Here is a 14,749-nt window from a genome sequence, read left to right as displayed (position 1 = left end):
GTAAGTCAAGTCATTACGCTTCTCTATGAAAGGGAGAGAACATTAACCTTAAGGCATCATAGAAGATCAGGAAATATACCTTCCCTCTGGTTTACTTTCAGTTAGTTTCATCATCCATTAAAACTTCTGACTAAGTGATTTCTAAGGTTTCTTCTAATTCTAAAATTACATTATTCTACTTAGTTATTTGCTGAAATTATTCTGTGATTCAATATAATCTTAAAAGATCATGCTGCAAACGCCTTACCAGACAGCAGAATTGTACCAATATATTATACCATTGATGAAAATGTATAACAAGTAGCTGCCTAAATCTGGGTTTATTCATTTTGCCAAAATCACATTGATAGTTGTCTTTTTTTTTTTTTAAGATAGGGTCTTGCTCTGTCACCCATGCTGGAGTGCAGTGGCACATTCATGGCTCACTGCAGCCTCAACCTCCTGGGCTTCAGCTTCGTTCCCAAGTAGCTGGGACTATGGGCACATGCTACCATATCTTGCTAATTTTTTTGAATTATTTTTGTAGAGATGAGGTCTTGCTATACGCTGCCCAGGATGATCTCAAACTACTGACCTCAAGCAATCCTCCCACCTTGGCCTCCCAAACTGCTGAGATTACAGGCTTGAGCCACCATGCCCAGCCTGTTTGTGTCATTTTTAATTGGTTTAAGGAGGCACTACCTTCAACTACCTTGCCTCAAGACAAATTGTTAGAATAATCTTGCAACAGTAATTTTGAGGCAGAAGATTCCACATGCTTCCTTCATAGTTGGTACTGGTTAGTTGTCATGCTGGTTGAGTGTTGACAACCCAGTTTCCCTTTTGCTTCTTGTTGCTTGGCTTGGCTACATTTTCCAGCCTCCCTCTCACCTGGGCACAGTCATGTGTCCTCGTTTGGGCCAATAGAATGTGGGTAGGAATAATGTGCGCCACTTTTAGTTCTGTCCCATAAAACCCTCCCACATGTAACCCTCCCCATCTGCCCATTTAATGGAGAGAATTCTAATGATTAAAGGAGGTGCAGCCAAAAGATGGAAGGATTCTATAAGAATCGCCAAATCAGAGCTTTAAGAAGACCTACTCTGAAAAGCTGCCTGAAAAAGAATCCACATTAAATTGTTGTTGAGCAAAAAATCCAAAGTTTGTTACACCTGTTAAATTCAGCAGTTATTACCAGAGTTAAATAACCCTGATTAATGAGGTCATGTAGGAACTCACCTGGATTCAGAGGTAGGTTCCAATGATACTACCGGGCAGACTATCTCAGAGGTCACAGAACGGAAAGGCTCACAGAGCAAGTCAAATGCTCTGATCACATGGGTTATTGAATTAATTTAAAACCCATAGGGAAAGCAAGAAGAAAAGGGGGGGTACATTAACACACTGACCAAATCCTGGGGCACATGATATTCCCATGTCCTGCCTCTGCAAGCTTCCCTCATGATGGTGAAGTTATAAGGGGCAGAGTCGGGGTCCAAGCAACACAGACCCTCCAGAAACTCACTGAGCCTCAAGAAACTTAACACAGACCCTCAAGAAACTCAGACCCCCTCCCAAGCCCACACACTGCCCTGGGGATCTTATTGGCTCTCTGATTCTCTGGAACCACTGGATTCACCAAGGTCAAACACAGGAAATGCGTAGGCCCAAGTCTTGCCACCCCAAAAATTGATAGATTAAAGGAGCAGAGGAAATATGAAGGCCCCTGTGTCACTCCAAACATTCCTCTCATTTTTCCCAGTCCTGAAGAAAGGGCCCAGAGGATGTGCCTTGCAGTTCTTTTGTCAATAGCTCATGTTTCACCGAATAACAAGGAGGCAGCCCTTTCTATCATGAAATATGAGGTATTATTTTCTTCCCCATTATTTAGCATTGTGAAACCCTCCAGAAACTCTTCAATCATCTGCAGCAATTTTTCTCAAGACAAATCCAAGTATAATAAATGGTGTTTTGCATATTGAGAGGATAATGGCAATTGCAAAAAAAAAAAAAACTCTCCTAAATTATTCTGTGAGCCTAATTTATATTCTCTTATTAAGATGAAGACTGGCAGCAATAAGAAATTACTCATGTGCTCTAAGATTTTGTTCAGGGACCTAAAGCTTATACAACTGGGGCACCCGTTTTAAGGAGAACTATATTAAAAAGTCTTATTTTCACAGATTTAACAAAAACATGGGACCATGTGACCACATCATCAGACCCCTTCTCAGGTCCTTGAAAGCAACGTGTGAAAGTGAGAAGCCCAGCAGCTTAAGAGTTATTCATTCGTGGTAAACCCACCTCTAACTGAGGGTATTCTTCAACTGCAGCTTTATTTTTGCAAAGGAAGCCTAAAGAGAAACTGCCAGGAAGAGATGGAGTCAGGACGTTTAAAAACTGCATTTCCACATTTCCAAGCAATTAAAATCGCAGTTGCAAATGGATGTTTCAATACCATTCAGTACACAACTATTCTTTATTCCTCAGAAAGAATCAAATATCCGGACAATATTTGAAATATCTTAAGCAAAAAATTCACGGGAGGTGGGGCTAGGGGGTGACAACTGATCTGCAGCTAACACCAGGAAAAGTCTTTGTGTTCTGCGTCGTGACACCGTCTGCGGCATCAGATACACACATGTCGGCTCTACCTCCTAAGTTTGCCCTGAGAAGAGGATGCAGGGCCCGCAGAGGCAGCCACATTTCTCAGCATAACCTTTCTAAGCACGCTTTTCCGTCTACCCACAGACGGCGGCGGGCATTTGGGAAAGAGGCCAGGCTCAAGGGGACCAGGTCATTTTCCTGGTGCTTTGTTGCTGGCTTTTATTTTCTGGGAATCCCACAGAGTCAGCACAATCAGGATAAGCTGAGCTCATGGGGACAAAGAGCAGACTCATTGGCCTCAGCACAGAGGTCCCTGCTCACTTCACACAGCTCGTGATGCAGATGGCGGGGAAGTGGAATATGCTGGACATGAACATTAGCTAGAGAAATTTGGATGCCTTTGTCTTTTGGCTTAGATCACTTCGTCAGGTCCAAACACAGACCAGTTTCTCCAGAACAGTCAGATGGAAACAGCAACATGCAGTCAAGAGATTGCTTTTTCTTCCTGTTGGCAAACATCTGTGCATAAAAACATCTGGAGAGCTGACCGACCTCAGTTTAGAACCAGAGATTAGGCATCCCACAGACATGGCCTCTCCCACCATTTCCATAGCCAACTGTTTACCTGATCCTCCCAACAACTTGTAGAAAAGCCCTAAAGTGTCCGGGTCCTCACTCAGCGGGGAGCCAAGAGCCAAGGGAGGTGACCCAACAATGGCACTTCCTTCGGATGTGAGCCTGGCACCAGGGCTGCACCGCACAGCTGCCTCTTCTATTACAAAGGGCCTGCTAAAAATCACTGGGTTTTAGTTTCCTGGCAGAGCATCAGTCCTTCACGGAAGACACCTACTGTCAGGACAACTCAGCAGCTTCAAAGGCCTGAGGATTCCCGCGACGGAGGGAGTGCAGCTTCCTCCATGTGAAGGATAGGTCACCCTGGAGTGGCCAGCCACCCGCTCAGCTCCTCGTGGCTGCCCTGCCCTGGATGGGGAAAATGAGTCCCTGCTTTAGAGCCAGAGGAACACAATGACCCCCTTATCCCTTTTTAAACAGCCACTTTCCTTGCAAATCTCTGCTAATAAGCACAGCTTATCTTTATTTACCAGGTAGCTCCTTTCGCTTCTGAGATATCAGAAGGCCCAATGAGAGGAAGCAGAGAGAAAAGCGTTTTCTACAAAGTGACGAGGAGACAGCACTTTTCTATCTAAAAATACACAGATGTCCTTCTCCTTAGTGGATGCTAATTTGTTATAGATAGTTTGGGGACAGCTTTGAAAAACTTCTTATGAGAATTCCACGTAGCCTGTGATTGGTGGGAGTTACCACTTAACTCTTCTGTGTTTATCTTTCCATCAACTGAGCTAAACACCGCAAAGCAAAAGAAACTTTAAAGCCAATGGTGTAGCCCCTACCTCTGAGCAGAGTTGCACTTAACCATTAGACCTTCTTAGATTAAATGACTTTAACAAGCTCTCGTGATTCTCCCACTCCAATCCCATAAACCAGGAGCGAAATCCTCAATTCTGAGTTCAGATACTAGGAAATCCTTTTTCTGAGGCACAGTTTATGACTTTTATGGATTTAAATGCTAAAAATGCGACTTTCCTAATTAAAGGCAGCACAGTCTTTCCTAATCTTACGCAGTACAATTGCAGCTCGATCATATTTTTTTGGAACTCTAGAATACCCTGTAATATATAAACCACAGCTATGCATAAATATATACATATTAAATACAGTAAGTTGAGACTCCTAATCTATAAATATATCTGTGCACTTACATAATTATAAGGTCTGAACAGGATAAATTTCACTCCTGTAAAAACCAATAGGCCTAGAAGACACTCCAATCTCTATCTCAGTTTCATAGGGAGCTCTAGGGAAGTGCATTCCCAAAGCAGGTGTGGTTAGGTAAGAGCCCACACCCTGCTCTAGGTCAAAATATTGCAAATTTCCTAAGCAAAATTTGTTCCTGTTCTAAAAAAATAGATTATGTTCACCTGGATCACCTACCAAAGGCTTCTGGGATTCAATGGAATACCAAGATCTACTGAACTGTGAAGTACTTGAAGGCAGAAAACGTATCATTCACATTTTAAATCCCTGACATTAAGCATAGGGACTGGTGGTGTTATGATGATGATGATGATGATGATGATGATGATGATGATGATGAAGCAACTGTTCATTGGGCATTTACAATGTATCAGGCACTTTGCTGTTTCCTTTATATACATTAATTCATTTATTCCTCAGAGCAACCTATGAGCCAGGTAGTATTAACAACCTTATTCTGCCGATGAGGCCACTCCGTAATAAACTCAGAGGGTTTAAGTAATGGCCAAAGTCATAACTCTGGTAAGTGGTAGAGACCGGATTCAAAGCCAGGTCTTTCTGAACCTGTAAAGTGCACTGCGACGATACTACAGCCTGGGACGTGGTAGATGATTAATAAATGTGTCTGAACAAAACTAAGCAGAGGTGGTAGAATTGACGGATGATTCTCGCCCTACTTTCAACTTTATCTGACTTGCACAGGCATATTTGTTTGTTAGAGGCCACACATTCTTGTGATTATTATGATGATGCTCTTAGCTCTCCGACCTAGACTACAAGTCTCTTGAGGATGAGACGGCATATTCTGCACAATAATAATAGATGCTCCATGCTTTCATACATTTTTAATCCTTATAACAGATCTGAAAGGGATATATTAGCATCTCCATTTTTCGAATGAGGAAACAAATATGAAGGGGTGAATGACTTTCCTGTGGCTGCAAAGCTAACAGTGGGAGATTCAAGCACCTTCTGTCTGCCTCACGTTTTTCCACTTTGCTCTGCTGAGAGCCAACCACTTACATTATCCAGCTGTCAAATTTTAGCATGATCTAGAATATTTGGGTATCAGTGTCTCAGTTCCTCTTCATTCAGAGCTCTCTCTCCTGGCTACACTGGTGAAAATCATAGACCTCTTGTACCTGAGGAATAGGGAGGAAAAAGATGTCACATTTCTGGCCTGGTTTGGTTCTCTGATATCATTTGCTTGGATGGGCTACAGAAAATCAGCAGTGGAGGTCAGGGGGATTGGGAGCCAAAGTTGAGTTACGTAAGAGAGCTGGACAGAGAAAAAAACTCCCCACTTTCTTTGTCCCATCTACTCCACACCAAAGGGCTGGCATCACACCACCGCTGGCACGTACAGTGTCTGTTGGCTGGGCTGATAATCCCATGTAACCTCCACAGCTATGGTGTCCTGGGGGGATATGGGCCAATTTCTCCAATAACCCCAGGTTCCAGAGGGACACTAATGTCTCATCAGGACCTAACACTACTTCTGGGGTTAGAATGTTTCACTAGGATCCATAATGTCTCCTAGCTATGTAGTCTCACCTCTCTACAACTCCGAGATTTGGCGTCTGACACAAAGGAAGGGTATTTCTTAAACTGTAAAGATGTACCACTTTTATTCTCAGCCGGAGGCCTTCTCTTTGCAATAATGATCAGCCAGCAGCTGCAGGTGTGGGAAAAGGTTGCCTTTTCTTGGTACTTGGTTACCTTTCATGATAGCGTGCAAAAGTGAACCTAAAGACAAGACATTATTAGAAAGAGGAATAGATTCCTTGTCCAGTCAGCCTCTGCATTTATTGTCTGCAATCACCCAAAGAGTTACACTTAAAAAAAAATGTTTAGGTTGAGTTATCCAGTTAAAATCAAAACCTCCAGACTGACTGATATCAATCACTCATATGTGCAATTGGCTTTCCACCTGGTTGTAAGCAAGAGGACAAGGACCACATCTTCCCTGTGCATCCAGCACAGCATGGACCATAGCAGGTGCTCCATAAGCTCTTGTTGAAGGAAGGTTGAACATCATCAAGAGAGGCTCACTTGGCCTTCATCCTTGGAAGTAAAGGATGAAAATGTAATAGAGAATAACAAAATAGAGACATCTTCTTGGTCCTTGGTGCCCAGTAGAGCTAGGATCTTTGTAACTAATCGCAGGTAACAGGGATGTTCTGATGGGAGTCTCTGGCCCCTTGACAATTATAAGTGATTTTGAGAAATAAATATTTTGACATCTCAACTCACAGTATTAGTCATGAGACTGACAATCATTGATGAGATGGTGGAAATGTGGAAGTTGGCATCAGGTTATGAAAATGCAGTTCCGAGGGTGCTAGATGAGGCTTGACAGCCAGATTAGCTTCAGATATGAACCCTTCCTCCTAGTCCCACCAAAATTAGTCTTCATTGCATATGGGTTGGGGATGAGCCTTCTTCTCTATGTTGCTCCCTTGAGTCTCCTTCTTGTACATTTTTGCTGTGTCACAGGCTCCCCAGCCTTGAATTCTAGCCCTAGTGCTACCATTCCATGTTCTCTGGGGCAAGTCTCACAATTCCTCATCCATTTAATGTGCACAATACACATCTGCTGTACCTGCCTTGGGATTCCTGGGAGAATCCAAGGAGATTATTCATTCGGTTTTTCAACAAACATTTGTTGAGTAGTTGCTGAATAACATAGTGTAAGGGAGACTGTGAGAGACAATGATGAATCAGACTGCTTCTTACCCTCAGGGACCCAGGCAGTGTACAAGGCAAGACAAGTCTACATTCCAAGGTGAAATCGTCAGTCCAAGAGAGGCCCAGATACTGGGCTATGGGAGCTCAAAGGGATTAAGGAGTCTTGCAGCAGGAGGTAATAAAGAGGGCTCCAGAAAAGAGGCTACTGTTTTTGAGCTGAATTTCCAGAGTTAAAATGCAAGCAGATGGAAACAACGTTGCTACGCAAATATTGGGCATGGGTTATAAATATGTAATTTATGGAATCTCTATGTTCCAGAGTAATGCCTGCCTAACCTCACGTGGATTTCAAGGAAATAACAGATAACATTTATGGAGTGCTCTTGCAGTGCAAGATACTACAAGCTTTATATTTGAGAACTCACATAATCTAAGCCAAACCCTAAGAGGCAAGATCTAGTATCAACTTCACGTTGCAAATGAGGAGGAGAAGGCACTGAGAAGTTGAGTTTTTTGCTCAAGGTCACACAGACAATAAATTGTAGAGCCAATGTTTAAACTCAGGTGGTCAGAGTTCAAATACTGCTTCTCACACAAGGGAACAAAAATAATAAAGTCATAGCCCAGATAATTCAGTTCCTTCAGAACTGTTATTTTGAAAAAAATAAATAAATTTTGGATCCTGGTGAATTATGACACAATTCATCTGGAAAATGACATTTCAGATTGGAAGATACAGGAATGTATCTTCATAGGCCTCACTGAAGTCACTCCAGGGTATTTTGTGCTGTGGCCGGTAGATGGCAGAAAGTGACAAGAAAAGGATTGGAAACCACACCAGGACACCCCCCCAAACACACACACACACACACACACACACACACACACACACACACACTCACTCACACACTAGCAAACTGCTTGCAGAACAAAATGCATTTTGCCTATAATATGGTTTGTTTAGAGTAGCAAACCCTTTCCTTCCTTAAAGCGAGCTCCGGAGTAGAAACTGCAATCGTGTATTCGAAATTCTCCAGTCACCAAATCCTAGAAGGGTGAAAAGGAACTGCCCCAGTGGTGTCTGCAAGGCGTTTCCTCTATAAAGCTGTCGTCCCTAGCTCTGGTCAGTGCTGACCAAGTCACCCTGGCCTCCTCCCTGGCCCCTCTTTCTACTGCAGGAAAGGCTGGAGCTCTGGAAGAGATAACACCGGGGAAACATTTGGCAATTATGAAGAGCTTTAGCCCTGCTGGGTTAAGACCAAAGCCAGCAAAGCATGCCTTCGGTGAAGATATGTTAAGCCCCTATCATGTGCTGGGCTCTGGGCACAACCAAGAGTTTGGCAGCTGCTTTTTAACCTCCTCCTGCCTCACCAGCGGTGAGCTGTTGCCAAATGAGCCTAAAAAGAAGTTAGTTCCATGGATTCCTTTGCTGAGTAACGCTGCCGTGAACATAAAAGAAATCAAAGATGCACTAGAAACTTTTAATTACAAGAACACCTGAGGGAATCCTAGTGTCATCTTAGATTATAAAAGACTGCTGTATTAAATTCAGAAGATTTAAAAAGAAAAAATATTACTAAACTTGACTGCATAAAAAATTTTATCTTCTGAACTGCAAAAAGCACTTTGAAAATCACAAGAAAACATTTTAAAAACTGTCAAACCTATGACAAAGGATTAATGTTCTTAAATGTAAATATTCTAAGAGCTCTTATAAATCAATGAATGTACATATCAATAAATCCTATAAATCAATATTCTTATAAATCAATAAGGTGGGCAAAGGGCATGAAGAGGTATATCACAGGATAAAACGGAGCAAAGGGCCAATAAAACATTGGAAATGTGCTCAATTTATTTCATAGTAAATAAATACAAATTTAAATGGAAACAAGAGTTTATTTTTCACCCCTGGGTATGGAATCAGCCTTCTCCTGGGGTATTGTGTAAGTGTAAGTTGGAAAAGCTTTTTCAAGAACAATTTGACAACATTTAGGAATATGTTTGCATTTCCTTGACTTAGAAATTCTAGTCTTCTCTGCCTCTTTCACTCAGTCACTCAGTTATTCGCTCAACATCTCCCATTGACTGACAGTGGCCAAATTAGGCCTCCAGCCCAGACCTCTTCTTTGCTCCCCAAGCTCCTCTCTGAACACCTCCCTTTGGATGTGTAATAGACACAGCAAACGTCAGTCCACAGTGGAACTCTTCTTGCCTTCCCTTACCTTCTCAAAACTGCCCCAGCACCCCATCCCCTCTTAGTAAGTGGCCCTGCCACTCAGCATATCAGTGAACTTCCGAAATCCTGGAGTCATCCTTAATATGTTTTTCTTTCCTTGAACCTGCCAGACACATTTCAATCTTTGTTATCCTGTTCCAGAATGTTCTCTCCCTTGCTTCATTCAGATCTCTCATCAGAGAAGTCTTTCCTGACCACACACTCTGGACTAGCAACTGGGTCACTCCCCATTCCCTCTGCTGTCTTATTGTTCTTAGCTAACATCCCCACCTGCCCACCTGCCGTCTGGACTCTCGTCTTTCTAGGCACTAGCATATAAGCACCGCTGAAGCGGGGTCCATATCATCTTCAACACAGTGTTCCTAGTGCCTACGACATTTCCTGGCACACAGCGGGCTCTCAAAAACCAGAGTGGGATGAATGAATCCAAGACTTACCCTACAGATGTGTGTTTATGCATGTATAAATATATATTCAATTAACTAGGTCTTAATAGGGACCAGTTAAGTGGATTATAATTTTTTTAAAGCCTCAGCTTCCTCATATAAAAATAGGGTGGAAAAAAGTGCCCACCTCATATGGTTTTTGTGAGAATAAAATAAAAATGACACCTGGTACTTGGTACATAGACACATCAACAAATGTTAGCTACTGGCAGCTCGTCACTGCTTGGCAGCCAATAAAAAGAATGAGTCAAACCAAATGTACTGACCTGGGTGGTGTCTACAACATATGGTTAAATTTAAGATCCAAGGTTGCGGCTGGGCACGGTGGCTCACGCCTATAATCCCAGCACTTTGGGAGGCCGAGGCGGGTGGATCACGAGGTCAAGAGATCGAGACCATCCTGGTCAACATGGTGAAACCCCGTCTCTACTAAAAATACAAAAAAATTAGCTGGGCATGGTGACACGTGCCTGTAATCCCAGCTACTCGGGAGGCTGAGGCAGGAGAATTGCCTGAACCCAGGAGGCGGAGGCTGCGGTGAGCCAAGATCGCACCATTGCACTCCAGCCTGGGTAACAAGAGCGAATCTCCGTCTCAAAAAAAAAAAAAAGAACCAAGGTTGCAAGGCAATGTGAATACTATGCTCTTAGGAAAAGGCCGAGAAGAAGTCCAGAGAAACATCTGAAGATAATGGGCGGCTGTGGTAGCCACCTATGGTGAATGAAGTTCACAGAGAAGGGTCTGGGGAAGAGAGATGGGACCAGGCACGTCACTTTTTGCTTAAATATGCTTCCGTACGGTTTGAATATTTGGCAAAGCATATTATTACTTTTACAATATTTTTTAACTGTAAAAGCAGATAACACCCCAGAGAACTACTCTGTCGTCAGGCTGTAACAGGGAAATGTGTTCAGCTTCCAGAGGCTGCTAAAGAAACTTTGCCCCAACCTGCCTTGAATTTTTGTAGGTAAAACCTGACATTACAAGAAAAGTTAGCAAACATATTCTACTCAAGTCTGGTGAGGAAACTATAATTGTTAGGTTTGATTTTTTAAGCAAGCTCACAGGTTGGCCAGAAGGATTCAATGAACTGATGAATGTGAAACATGGAGCCTTGTACCCACTGGCTGTCCATTAGATATTAGATACCAGCTGTGTCAGAATCAGATACAGACAAGAATATCTTCAAGGACTGGGGAGCGTTATTAAATTGCATTTCCTGTTTTCTCTCCTTCATTGAACAAATATTTATTGAGCATGCACTATGTGCCAGGCCTGAGCCAGGCATGTGTATTCAGCCAGACAAGACAGACTTCATTTTTGCCTCCAGGAGAAGAGGGATACACGCCCCATGCAATGGCCGAGGGAGGAGACATGAATGGGGTAAGGTGGATTGGGATATGCTTTCAACACCATCTCCTGGAGCGGATTCCTTGCTCCAAAAGCTTGGAGCACTCTCCTTACAAGAGCTTCGTCCATAGCAGAAATCATACACATTTGACAATCTGTTTATGTGGGTTTGTTGTGCTGACCTTTCATCCATTCATTTCATAAGAATTTCTTGAAAGTCACTGCCATTCCTCTTTTGTGCTCCTTTCATGGGGAATAACCCAGTGCCTCACCCAGAGTCGATGTTCCCAAAGCTACCTGTACATACTGGGGACAAAATAAGTGGACTTCACAATATCTATTTAACTTCTGAAACTACAAGAAACATTATTAGAGCTCTATGTTATGTTTCCTCTGCATTACCTTGCAGTCAAGCAGGGTATTGAACAGAGGACATGGGGACATCCAGGCTGACTATGTCATCAATATTTGTGGAAGGGAACAGAGTAAAACTGGATTGAAGGCCATTGAGACCCACAATTCTGGGATGGCTCCTGTGAAACAGGAGATAAACAGAAAAAAAAAAAAAAGGCTGGGTTGCCCATTTTCAACAATCCTCCCTCGCAAACCTAATCCTATAGCTGCTGTTCCTTATGGGGTATCCTTTTTATCTTTAGTTTAAACCAAAACAGATTTCATAAAAAGTTGGCTTTGTTTTCACTCCTTCTCTTCCTTTTTACATTTTTCACTTTTTTGCAGAGACAGAGTTTCACTATGTTGCCCAAGCTGGTCTTAAACTCCTGGCCTCAAAGCATCCTCCTGTCTCAGCCTCCTAAAGTGCTGGGATTATAGGCCTGAGCCACCAGCACCCAGCCTCCCCCTCCTTTTTAGGTGTAAATAATGAGCCAGGTCTAGATCACCTCTTCTAAGGGGTAGGCCCCAAAGACACTACGTAAAGTTCCTGTGGTTGGTGAAGCGAACCCGGGGAGGAAGGAATGGGAAACCAGGCCTTGGCTGTCTCTTTAGACATCACAAAACATGTTTTTAAAACAGAGCCTGCTGTTCATTTGCAGAAGAGCCTGCCCAGCTCCCAGAATTCCTCAGAAACACGTCAGTTCCAGCCATGTCTTACTTATTACAAATCTAAAATTAAGTGCAGTGTTTTGGAGGTGAGAATGGCATTTTTGTTCATTTTGTAAAGAAGGTATTTGAATATTCCTCTTCTCTATAACCATAAACCTTTCAAATATACATCTCGAGTTAAAAGATAAACTATCCCTACAAAGCATTCCAAATAATTTCCATTTAAATTCAACCATTTCTACACTTAACCTTCATTCCTTTGGGTTTTCCCAACAGGTTTCCACATCTTTTCTGGCCCTATCCTCAGCCCCTGACTCTCCTGGCCATCACGCCTTAGCAGGCAGTTCTAAGGGCAGGTCAAGCAGGAAATGCTTCTGTCAACTCAGCAGGAAACTGGTGGATGCGTCTCCTCCCTCCTTCTTTGACCACTATTCCCTGCCCCCATAACCCACCCCTACCATCAAAAATCCAGCATCACTGTGGGAAGAAATAGACAGTAATAAGTTGGCTATGGAGGAATCATTCAGGGAAACGTTACGGGAAGTTCGGGAGTACCATATCAACAGATGATCATTCTGAAATCTGGCTGGACTGAACCCTCAGATGGAATGAGGGCCACCAGCAGAGCCAGTCACTCAGCACTCTGAGCATCTTGTGCCTTTGCTGAGAAATACGACAAATACAGTCATAAATTTAAATCCTAAAACTTCAACTTCGCAAGAAACTTATCTCAATTCTGTTGAGTTTTACAATTGTTGAGCGCCAGTGCCCAGTGCTAGTGCTAAATAATGCAAAGATAAATTTTTTGAAGGAAAATTTGCATTATTGTAATTATTTTACGTACAGAAAACTCAACAGTGTATATCGAACCCATTTAGTGGCAAGTTCTTTAGCCTTTGCCTTTTCAGGCTTGGCGATGTGAGCCACAGATTTGGAACCCAGGACACTGCTTCCCCAGTGACAGTGGACCTCATCGTATCTGTCGTTGTAATTGGGCCTGATGGCTTCCACCAGCTTAGCCAAAGCGCCTCCTCCTTCCGAGTTAACCTGTGTGGAGGTGACAGTGGTGCAGGTCTTCCTGTGGACTAGACGTCTCAGTCTTGCCTTCCCCTTGATAATGTAGTAAGGGACCCCCCATTTTATGACACAGGGCAAGCAAGAAGACAGCCAGCTCCATGGGATCCACATCGTGTGGAAGCACCACCAGCTGAGCTTCCTTGTTCTCCACCAAGGTGGTGATGGTGTTAACTCCTGCTCCAAAGACAGGTGGTCTCTTAGTGGGGACGTCCCCTTTGCCAGCAGCTTTCTTCTTGGCCCAGGCCAACAGCTCTGCTTCTTCTCTTGCTTTATCCCTAGCCTGTACTTGTGAGTCAGCTTAAGCAGCTAAGCGGCTGTTTGGTGGTCTGGTTCATCGTAGGGTGGACTGGCTAATCACAGGAGGCACTTTCAGCCGCTTAGAGAGGACGGCTCTCTACCACTGCAACCTGATATAGCGGGGCCATTTCACAACGTGGGCGAGGTCTCTTTTGGGCTGGATGTCCTGTCCAATGCCAAAATTCTTAGGCCTTTTCTCAAACAGGGGATTCACTACCTTCTTGGCTTCCTGCTTCTTCATGACAGCAAGGGCCGGAGCCACCTTCTTCCCCTTGGCCTTCTTTCCTTTCAGCATCTTGGGCGGTGGGAGGAGGGAGTGATAAATTTTTAAAATATATATATAAACACCAAAAGCATTGGCAACAAAAGCCAAAATAGACAAATGGGACCTAATGAAACTCCACAGCTTCTGCACGGCAAAAGAAACAGTCACTAGAGTGGATTGGCAACCAACAGAATGGGAAAAAATTTTTGCAGTTTACCCATCTGACAAAGGGCTGATAACCAGAATTTACAAAGAACTCAAACAGATTTACAGGAAAAAAACAAACAAGCCCATTCAAAAGTGGGCAAAGGATATGAACAGACCCTTTACGAAAGAAGACATATATGAGGCCAACAATCATGTGGAAAAATGCTCATCGTCACTGGTCATCAGAGAGATGCAAATCAAAACCACATTGAGATACCATCTCACGCCAGTTAGAATGGCGATCATTAAAAAATCTGGAGACAACAGATGCTGGAGAGGATGTGGAGAAAAAGGAACACTTTTACACTGTTTGTGGGAGTGTAAATTAGTTCAACCATTGTGGAAGACAGTGTGGTGATTCCTCAAGGCCTTAGAAATAGAAATTCCATTTGACCCAGCAATCCCATTACTGGGTATATATCCAAAAGACTATAAATCGTTCTACTATAAGGACACATGTACACGAATGTTCATTGCAGCACTGTTTACAATAGCAAAGACCTGGAATCAACCCAAATGCCCACTGATAATAGACTGGATTGGAAAAATGTGGCACATATACACCATGGAATATTATGCAGCAATCAGAAATGATGAGTTTGTGTCGTTTGTAGGGACATGGATGAATCTGGAGAACATCATTCTCAGCAAACTGACACAAGAACAGAAAATGAAACACCGCATATTCTCACTCAT

The 14,749-nt window shown here is 43.1% G+C and overlaps 1 pseudogene; it reads right to left on the bottom strand.

Moving 5' to 3' along the window:
- Positions 1–13,038: 13,038 nt before the first annotated feature.
- Positions 13,039–13,918, bottom strand: LOC144580463 (large ribosomal subunit protein eL8 pseudogene; annotated as a pseudogene).
- Between the last annotated feature and the right edge of the window lie 831 nt (positions 13,919–14,749).

Source organism: Callithrix jacchus, chromosome 19 (assembly GCF_049354715.1).
Source record: "Callithrix jacchus isolate 240 chromosome 19, calJac240_pri, whole genome shotgun sequence".
In the NCBI taxonomy this organism is placed as follows: Eukaryota; Metazoa; Chordata; class Mammalia; order Primates; family Cebidae; genus Callithrix; species Callithrix jacchus.
The sequence above is the reverse complement of the archived record's forward strand: the minus strand, read 5'-3'. Positions and strand labels throughout refer to the sequence as shown.